We start from the raw sequence: 9881 nt of genomic DNA on the forward strand, positions 1-9881 counted from the left end.
ATACAAGGTTGTCATGAGAATCAAGTAAATAAATGCTGAAGCACTATAGAAGAGATGTTATGATTTTATCTTTGGCAGTAGTGCTAATCATTATAATAGTAGCCTATTAATAACAATGATATTATAAGAAACAGTAATTGTGGTAGTGTTGGTAAGGTACTTCTGGGCTTATTTACATATGTGGCTACTTGCTAGAAAAGCCACCCATGTGTTGAGATAATGTGTATTGTACTCTTTCTTGAATTATCTCCTTGGGACTTTACAACAAGCCCAAGAAGCATACCTTATTATTGTCATTACACATATACACACACTCAAAAAAAGAAAAAAACAGCCAACCAGCCAAGAAATAAAAAAAACTAAAGCAGAGAGAGAGAGAGAGAGAGAGAGAGAGAGAGAGAGACTGATTGATTGATTGATTGAAAGTTAGTATCTTGAGACCCCAGTGAGTTCTGCTGACTTTCAGCACTGGTAGGCACACCTACTACTTCCAGTGGAGAACAACCTTGAAACCTAGAATCTGTAGGACCTTGTTGCCAGTGGATTATTGCCTTAACCATGAGAAGGGCATATAGCTGGCATTAGAAGTTCCTCCATATAGGGAAGAACAATTGATCATTCAAAGAGTCATTGATAAGTTAACTAATCCCTGCTCTGTGAGGTACATATGAATGCCAGTAAAAATTTCCTCAGCAAGAAGGTTCTAATGCTATGATCTTTCCTGACGGCGCCCAAGGTGTGTGCTACCCTTCTGCATGGTGGAATTGTGGGGAAGTAACTACCAACCAGAGACTACCTCAAGGCCTCTTTCATCAAGGAGAGGCCCATATGATTAGTTTTCACCAGTGAGGTACGAATGAAAGTGATGTGTGCCAATTTTAGGCCAAGGTGGGTATGAAGTGGGGGTGTCATCTTCATTTTCTCCTTCCCAATCAACCCAGCTAGATACAGAAGACCAAACATGCAACTCAGAGGCCCTAGAAAATGGAGAAACCACAGACCTAGAAGATGGACAAACCACAGACCATCGCTTGGACAAAAACTCTTTTGGCTATTTATATGAGTGAAAAATGATCCATTTTGTGAAGCCACCAAAGTTTGAATATTATCTATTACAACAGCTATTCTATTATAGATCCCAATGAAAAGAGATCCACCAGTATTTCAGACCGAATCCTAATTCTCTGCTATCTTTGAGGCTGTTACCCTCCTCTCCCACTGATGCCAGCACATCCATCTTGAGCAGCTTTCTTTGTGCTCTATGTAGGTATAGAACAGCTGGTCTGCTTGTCAACCAACCAATAAATCGATGCCTGGCAAAACAGTAGTTTCCATCAGCAAGTGACCTTAAGATAAACTTTACATTGCTGGGGAAATCATTCCAACCCCAAATCAGTGGCATCCCAACTCAGACGCCCCTGATGGCACGAGGCAGGAAAACTAATGAAATATGGAGGCTATTAATGGCTTTATCTTTTCTCTCACCCATTCCCTCTATTTTCAAATTTGCAATTATGTTCAGCAGTGTCAGATCTGTTCATCTATTTTTGATATATAAATAGAACCTATCCCTTTTAAATTTTTAAGAGGAGATGGGCATGTGATTATTGTTATCACTTGTCTGGAAGCAATCAGAATGGAGTGGGGAAGACTTAAGGAGGAGCTCTTCACAGGACCCACCTCTCATCACAGCTCCCATGTGGTTATAATCACCCCAGAGGGAAAAATAATTTCAGTTTTTTATGGTTTAATTATTGCTGATAGCAGTTGTTTTGAAGACACAAACAAAGAAACAAGTTCTAGAACATACTCACAGTTTCCTTGGTCACAGTGGTATCAGTGGTTCTATAAAGGTCTTATGAACCTCTACTTAGTCGACTGCAAGTAGTAAGCAAGAAACAATCCTGTAAAGAGAGTGGAGGTCAGAATCAAGAAGTCTTTAGGGTTTAAATTGCTTTTTGAAAGTGTAATAATATTTACTCTTTTAAAAATTATAAACAACACATGTTCCTCTTACAAAAAAAAAGAAAATAAAAATTAGGGAATAGGACATAAAACTCATCTGTTATCCCACCATCTAGATACAACTACTGTTAACCCAGTGTTTCATGAATATTTATGTATATATGCATATATATTTTCTATTGGTTTTAGTTTACAAAACAGGGATCCTATTGTCCATGGTGTTTTGTGACCTTTTCTTTCATTGAATAAGATATTAATTAATATTCTTTGCCAGCAAATAAACTTCAACTCTGTGGTAGAAAGGTTCTAAGACGATTCCCTTTGATCACCACCCCCTTGTGTTCTCACCATTGTGTAACTATGTGATCCCCTCCACTCGAGTGTGGGCTGAACCTTTGACTTACATCTAACAAATAGAATATTGCAGTATTGTTGGGATATCATTTCTGAGATTAGGTTACAAAAAGACTCTATCTTCTTGTTCACCCTCTCTTATTCTCTGGCTTGCTTTCTGCAATGGAGCCAACTGCCATGTCACAAACTGCCTGCCCTACAGAAATGCCCATGTCAAGGAGCTAAGGGAGACCAGCCCAGGAGGAGCTGAATCCTGCCAACAATCACTTGAATAACCTTGAGAGTGAATCCTCTCCATGTTAAGCCTTGAGGGGATTGTAGCTCCAGCAAATACCTTCAATGTAGCCTTGTGAGAGATCTGAGTCAGAGGATCGAGTTAAGCCAAGCCCAGATTCCAGACCCTCAGAAACTGTGAGACAATAAATTTGTTGTTCTAAGCTGCTAAGTTTTGGTGTAAAACAGCCATAGATAACTGATACAAATCACATAATTTTTAATAGCTGCTTCATATTTTAATATGTCTGTATGATAATTTACTCAATCTTTTGTTGCTGCACGTTTTGGTTATTTTGTTTTGCTATTATAAACAGGGCTGCAGGAATATTATTGTACTTAAACATTGGTACACATTCTTCTTTCCTAAGGATAAATTCCTTGAAGTAGAACAGCTGGCTTTCAATGGGTATGCATTTTTTAAAGCTTTTGATATGCTATTCCCCAATCACTTTCTGGTAGGATTGTATTCATTTACACTCCTGCTGGCTGTAGTTTGGAGTGTGTTTTTGGTTAATTTTAACTACTTTATCTTGAGCTGTCTCCATGAAAACCAATTAGAAATCAAAACCAAAGCTCCAAACAAGAACCCAGGAAAGAAAACTAAGTTTGAATCTTGAAAACTATGAGATAAATTTGAAGCTAAATAATTTTCAAAGTACCATTGTTTTGAAATAAGTCCGATAAATTTAACCACCCTCAAATTGTTATTCTTCTCTTTCAATGGACACAGAAGTCCTGAAAATGTGGCGATACTCATAGTCTTCATGAACTTTGAAAGGGAAAACAACAATTTCCCTGGTCGAAGTCAACATAACAACAGGCTAGTTTGAAAATCCTAAGTTCTTTTTCAGTTGTACAAAGCATTATCAATAAATTCAACTTTTTAAATTACTAAGCTGGATAAACTGAATTCAATAGATTTTTTGGAAGCATTTTGTATACATAGATACCACCACCATTTGCAAATTGCAACCCTTACTGTTGGGGAAGAGTAAATATTTTAATGAATGCTATATATTTTAACAAGCTCTGAACTCTGTGGTTGGTTTAAGCTAAGGGTGCAATTTCAGGCATCTAAATAAGTAAATAAATGAGGAAGAAAATCCATGTTAATTGCAGTAATTTGCGGCACTTTCAAATTCTTAATTAAGAAATAAAATAGGATTCATTAGCCATGCCCAGTGTAGATGGCATACATAGATCACTATTATGACCAGACACAAGACCTGAAGTCATTGCCATAAATGAAATAACAGAGAAAAATCACTGGTGCATTATTGGCTAGAATATGCAGGCACAAAGAGGGAGGAGAGAGGGGAGAGAGACACATAAAATGCCTGTCTTCCAAAACCTGGCCTGGGGATTGTATTATTGCAAAACATCTCCCCTGATCCTGGAATCCTGCGTCCTCCTAATTTTGGGGATTGGTTCCTCCCTCAAGCCTCACACAAAACTTCTCTTAGCCCGTCTGACAACTCTGCCAGTACTTACTTTTTAAACTTTATCAATCATCTGCCCCAGGTCTTTTGTGTACCTGGACTTCAGGTCTCCCTGCCTGCCTCATTTTCTTAGTGAGTCCTAATATGTGTGTGTGTGTGTGTGTGTGTGTGTGTGTGTGTGTGTGTGTATGTATGTGTGTGTGTGTGTGTGTGTATATATATATATATAAATAAAAACTGGGAAGAAGAAAAGAACTTTTGTTATAACCAGAAGCATTCTGACTCATGCTGCTTTTTAAAAATTAAACATTAAATTAGAGAGAACACATAATTTACTATTAGAAAAATTACTTTTGACTGGGACAAATGTTTCTCTGGACAGGACACCAGACATTAGTTGGGACTGTTCCTGGCAAGCCAAGATGCTTGGTGCCCCTAATGAAAGCCCAGGCAGACCCTCAGGGGAGGGGGAAGGTGGCAGTGGGCATGAGTTTTCAGGCATGTAAGGGCAGCTCTGCTCTGGTTATGTGGGCTGTGTAATCTCAATGTGTGTTTGTTTGGAAGAAAGAGCACTGATGTACCTGGCTGTGGGCAGAGATGACTGGTCATTGTATTCCTGGTGAGAACACTAATGTAGACCATAGGCATGCATCCCTTGGGCCTTCCCTTTCCTGCTGTCCTACCTATCTTAGTGTTGATATCCAGGTAGGCATGAACACTCTGAGGAGACAGGCACGGGCAGGTGTGGGCAGCCAACTGCCTTCGGCTCAGCAGTGAGAAGAGTACAGAGTACAGGACATGAGCATTTTGAAGAGGTCTGGAAACTCAAGGTGAAGAAAGAAAAGAAAGAAAAGAATCCATTGAGGATCTCTAAAAGAAATGAAAAATCTTGTCTGGGATTAGACACTGAAATATTTTGGGCAGAGAGCAAAGTTTTTGGTGTTACTTGTAGACTCAAGCAAATCAGAAATGAGCACATATACTTCTCAAAACCTATCATATCTTCATGTGGAAGGCATAAGAATAGTCTGAGACATACTTTTTGTTTTGGGGGGACTTACGGGTAGCTTCCTTAAGTCAAAGGCTCCCTTTCTGTTGAAATGGAAACCAGAGAGAAACCTGGACTCTGCTAGCCCTGCTTACTGAACCATGCAGATCCTCTTGGAGAAAGTCATCCACTCTTCCACACCCATGATGAAGACCCCCATGGAATTTACGAGGGGTGCAATAAATGTTCATGTCTTGCAACGTTCCATTTCCCAAAGGATCCTTCCTCCCTGGCCACGTCTGGACAGAGTCCAGACCTTTGGGGGCTCAGAGGCCTGGTGCTGTGGGTAATGTGATTATTTCCATTCCTTACCCAAACAGGGGTAGAACAGCATCATTAAGCCTTTAATTTTCTGAAGATTTATGGCAAAGCAGATATAGAGCTTTTCCAATTTTAGAAGCAAGCCAAAGAGAAACAAATTCAAAATGCATCCATAAAAATTGAGGCTAGATACCAGACTAGGAAAAGAAAAACCGACTATATAGAGTCTTCCTGTAGAATTCACTATTTCCTGTGTGCTAGGTGCTCTGACTTGGCACAGATAGTGAGTGAGAACAGTATGCTGAGAAGACGTAACAAAGGTTGAGAAAAAAGTAGGCAGGAGATGTCAGAGCCATGACAAGCCCTGGGAAGTATGCTTTATTACGCTGTTGCAAGGAAGATCAAGGAGAATTTGTTGTTAAAGTTCTTTTGAAGACAGGCCTGAAATACAGTTATATCTCAATTATTACATTTGAGAATTGTTTGTTCATTCTTTTATTCATTTTATTATTAGTTATTAATATTAACAAACATTAACTGAGCATTTTCTCTTTGTCAGATATAGCATTAGGTGCCAGAGATTTAGGGGAGGCAAAATTGGGATACACAACCTTTTAAAAAGAGCTTTACTTTTAAGACAGTGTTGTTAAGATAGCTCTGCTCACTTCCTTTTGAATTTGCTCCAAGACAAAAATAAGAAGAAGAAACAGAAATGCAAACCTCACCTTTGTCGAGGAAGGGCTGCCAAAAGCAGCAAAGTTCCAACCTAGGGCAGGTAGATGCTGAAAGATGTCTGCTGCCAAAGACCTCAAGCAAAGCTCGCAGAGCACAGAGTTTGCCAAAGAGGGCAGACCCAACACCGTCTTTTGTGGAGACAACTGGTCTAAGGTGAATGGGCTGCCTGTGAAAGCATCGCTGGACTCTTCCATTAAGAAAAGGGACGTGGTATAAATAAGAGAACACTTAAAAATTCTATTTAAGTTTGTCTGTTAGGAAGGAAGGTTAGAGAATACAGGTTCCACATGAATTGGTCTTGGCAACTGCCAGTCTCTTTTTTTTTTTCCTGGAAAAAGGTAAACGCTAAATCAACACATACACATATCCATACACACAACCTTGTGTGTTGTCAGGCACATCCCTATAAACTAGAGAGATGCTACTCGATGACACTATAGGCTGGCCCTTCATGCCTTCCTTTTTCTGCAAAATAGCTGGTTAAGAAAGAGCTTATCTCAGCCAAATACGAGCCAGAATCAAACAGAAACCATCAGAAGAACTCTACAAAGATACTGCAAGAAAAGAAGGTAATGATCAAAGGAAACACAAAGAACACATACCAAATTGTGTTACAATCAGCTAAAGAAACTGTGCTAAGCAAACTATCATAGACAGTGACTGGCAAGATGGCTAAATAGAGCTGCGGTCTGCAGCTCTCAGTGAGATCAATACAGAAGGCAGGTGATTTCTGCATTTCCAACTGAGGTACACGGCTCATCTCATTGGGACTGGTTAGACAGTGGGTGCAGCCCATTTAGGGTGAGCAGAAGCAGGGTGGGGCGTTGCCTTACCCAGGAAGCACAAAGGGTTGAAGAACTCCCTCCTCTAATCAAGGGAAGCCGTGAGGGACTGTGCCTTAAGGAACAGTGAATTCCGCCCCAGATACTACGCTTTTCCCATGGTCTTTGCAACCCACAGACTGGGGGATTCCCTTGGGTGCCTACACCACCAGGGCCTTGGGTTTCAAGCACAAAACAGGTTGGTTGGTTGGGCAGACACCAAGCTAACTGCAGGAGTTTTTCTTCATACTCCAGTGGCACGTGGAATGCCAGCGAGACAGAACCGTTCACTCCCCTGGAAAGGGGACTGAAGCCAGGGAGCCAAGTGGTCTAGCTTAGTGGACCCCACCCCTATGGAGCCCAGCAAGCTAAGATCCACTGGCTTGAAATTCTCGCTGCCAGCACAGCAGTCTGAAGTCAGCCTGAGACGCTCGAGCTTGGTTGGGGGAGGGCGTCTGCCATTATTGAGGCTTGAGTAGGTGGTTTTTCCCTCACAGTGTAAACAAAGCCACCCGGAAGTTCAAACCCACTGGATCCCACCGCAGCTCGACAAATCTGCAGTAGCCAGACTGCTCTCTAGGTTCTTCCTCCCCGGGCAGGGCATCTCTGAAAGAAAGGCAGCAGCCCCAGTCAGGGGATTATAGATAAAACTCCCATCTCTCTGGGACAAAGCACCTAGGGGGAAGGGGCAGCTGTGGGTGCAGCTTCAGCAGACTTAAATGTTCCTGCCTGCCGGCTCTGAAGAGATCAGTGGATCTCCTAGCACAGCGCTTGAGCTCTGCTAAGGGACAGACTGGCTCCTAAAGTGGGTCCCTGACCCCCCATGCCTCCTTACTGGGAGACGCCTTCCAGCAGGGGTCAGCAGACACCTAGACACTTCATACAGGAGAGCTCTGGCTGGCATCTGATGTGTGCCTCCCTGGGACAAAGCATCCAGAGGAAGGAACAAGCAGCAATCTTTGCTGTTCTGCAGCTTCCACTGGTGATACCCAGGCAAACAGGGTCTGGAGTGAACCTCCAGCAAGCTCTAGCAGACCTGCTGGAGAGGGGCCTCGCTATTAGAAGGAAAACTAACAAACAGAAAGGAATAGCATCAACATCAACAACAAGGATGTCCACACAAAAACCCCATCCGAAGGTCACCAACATCAAAGACCAAAAGTAGATAAATCGATGAAAATGAGGAAAAACCAGTGCAAAAACACTGAAAACTCCAAAAACCAGAACACCTCTTCTCCAAAGGATCACAACTCCCCACCAGCAAGGGAACAAAACTGGATGGAGAATGAGTTTGATGAACTGACAGAAGTAGGCTTCAGAAGGTGGGTAATGACAAACTCCTCCAAGTTAAAGAAGCATGTTCTAACCTAATGCAAGGAATCTAAGAACCTTGAAAAAAGGTTAGAGTAATTGCTAACTAGAATAACCAGTTTAGAGAAGAACATAAATGACCTGATGGAGCTGAAAAACACAGCACAAGAACTTTGTGAAGCATACACAAGTTATCAATAGCCAAACTGATCAAGTGGAAAAAAGGATATCAGAGACTGAAGATCAACTTAATGAAATAAAGCGTGAAGACAAGATTAGAGAAAAAAGAATGAAAAGAAACAAACAAAGCCTCCAAGAAATATGGGACTATGTGGAAAGACCAAACCTATGTTTGACTGGTGTACCTGAAAGTGATGGGGAGAATGGAACCAAATTGGAAAACATTCTTCAGGGTATTATTCAGGAGAACTTCCCCAACCTAGCAAGACAGGCCAACATTCAAATTCAGGAAATTACAGAGAACGCCACAAAGACACTTCTTGAGAAGAGTAACCCCAAGACACATAATCATTAGCTTGACCAAGGTTGAAATTAAGGAAAAAACGTTAAGGGCAGTTAGAGAGAAAGGTCGAGTTACCCACAAAGGGAAGCCCATCAGACTAAGAGTGGATCTCTCTGAAGAAACCTTACAAACCAGAAGAGAGTGGGGGCCAATATTCAACATTCTTAAAGCAAAGAATTTTCAACCCAGAATTTCATATCCAGCCAAACTAAGCTTCATAAGAGAAGTAGAAATAAAATCCTTTACAGACAAGCAAATGCTGAGAGATTTTGTCACCTCCAGGCCTGCCTTACAAAGCTCCTAAAGGAAACACTAAACATGGAAAGGAAAAACCGGGACCAGCCACTGCAAAAACATACCAAATTGTAAAGACCATCAACACGATGAAGAAACTGCATCAACTAATGGGCAAAATAACCAGCTAACATCATAATGACAGGATCAAATTCACACATAATGATCTTAACCTTAAATGTAAATGGGCTAAATATTCCAATTAAAAGACACAGACTGGAAAATTGGATACAGAGTCAAGACCCATTAGTGTGCTGTATTCAGAAGACGCATCTCACATACAAAGACACACATAGGCTTAAAATAAAGAGATGGAGGAAGATCTACCAAGCAAATGGAAAGCAAGAAACAGCAGGGGTTGCAATCCTATTCACTGACAAAACAGACTTTGAACCAACAAAGATCAGGAAAGATAAAGAAAGGCATTACATAATGGTAAAGGGATCAATGCAACAAGAAGAGCTAACTATCATATATATATATATATATATCCTAAATATATATCTATATCTGAAATATATATCCTAAATATATGCACCCAATACAGGAGCACCCATATTCGTTAAGCAAGTGCTTAGAGACCTACGAAGAGACGTTATAGGTCTCTATCCACACAATAATAGAATATTAACACCCCACTGTCAATATTTGACAGATCAACGAGACAGCAAATTAACAAGGCTATTCAGGACTTGAACTTGGCTCTGGACCAAGCAGACTTCTAAAGAACTCCCCACCCCAAGTCAATAGAATATACATTCTTCTCAACACCACATCACACTTATTCTAAAATTGACCATATAATTGGAAGTAAAACCCTCTGCAGCAAATGCAAAAGAACGGAAATCATAACA

General features: G+C 40.9%; 1 protein-coding gene across 1 annotated transcript in view; it reads right to left on the bottom strand.

Annotated features, from left to right (window-relative positions):
- SLC14A2 (solute carrier family 14 member 2) overlaps positions 1 to 3402 on the bottom strand; it is a 204956-nt gene extending 201554 nt beyond the window's left edge. Inside the window, exon 1 of the mRNA XM_073006350.1 lies at positions 1815 to 3402. The gene's annotated coding sequence lies outside the window, so the exon portion shown is untranslated. The remainder of the gene's footprint in view (positions 1 to 1814) is intronic.
- Between the last annotated feature and the right edge of the window lie 6479 nt (positions 3403 to 9881).

The sequence above is a fragment of the Chlorocebus sabaeus genome, chromosome 18 (genome assembly GCF_047675955.1).
Source record: "Chlorocebus sabaeus isolate Y175 chromosome 18, mChlSab1.0.hap1, whole genome shotgun sequence".
In the NCBI taxonomy this organism is placed as follows: Eukaryota; Metazoa; Chordata; class Mammalia; order Primates; family Cercopithecidae; genus Chlorocebus; species Chlorocebus sabaeus.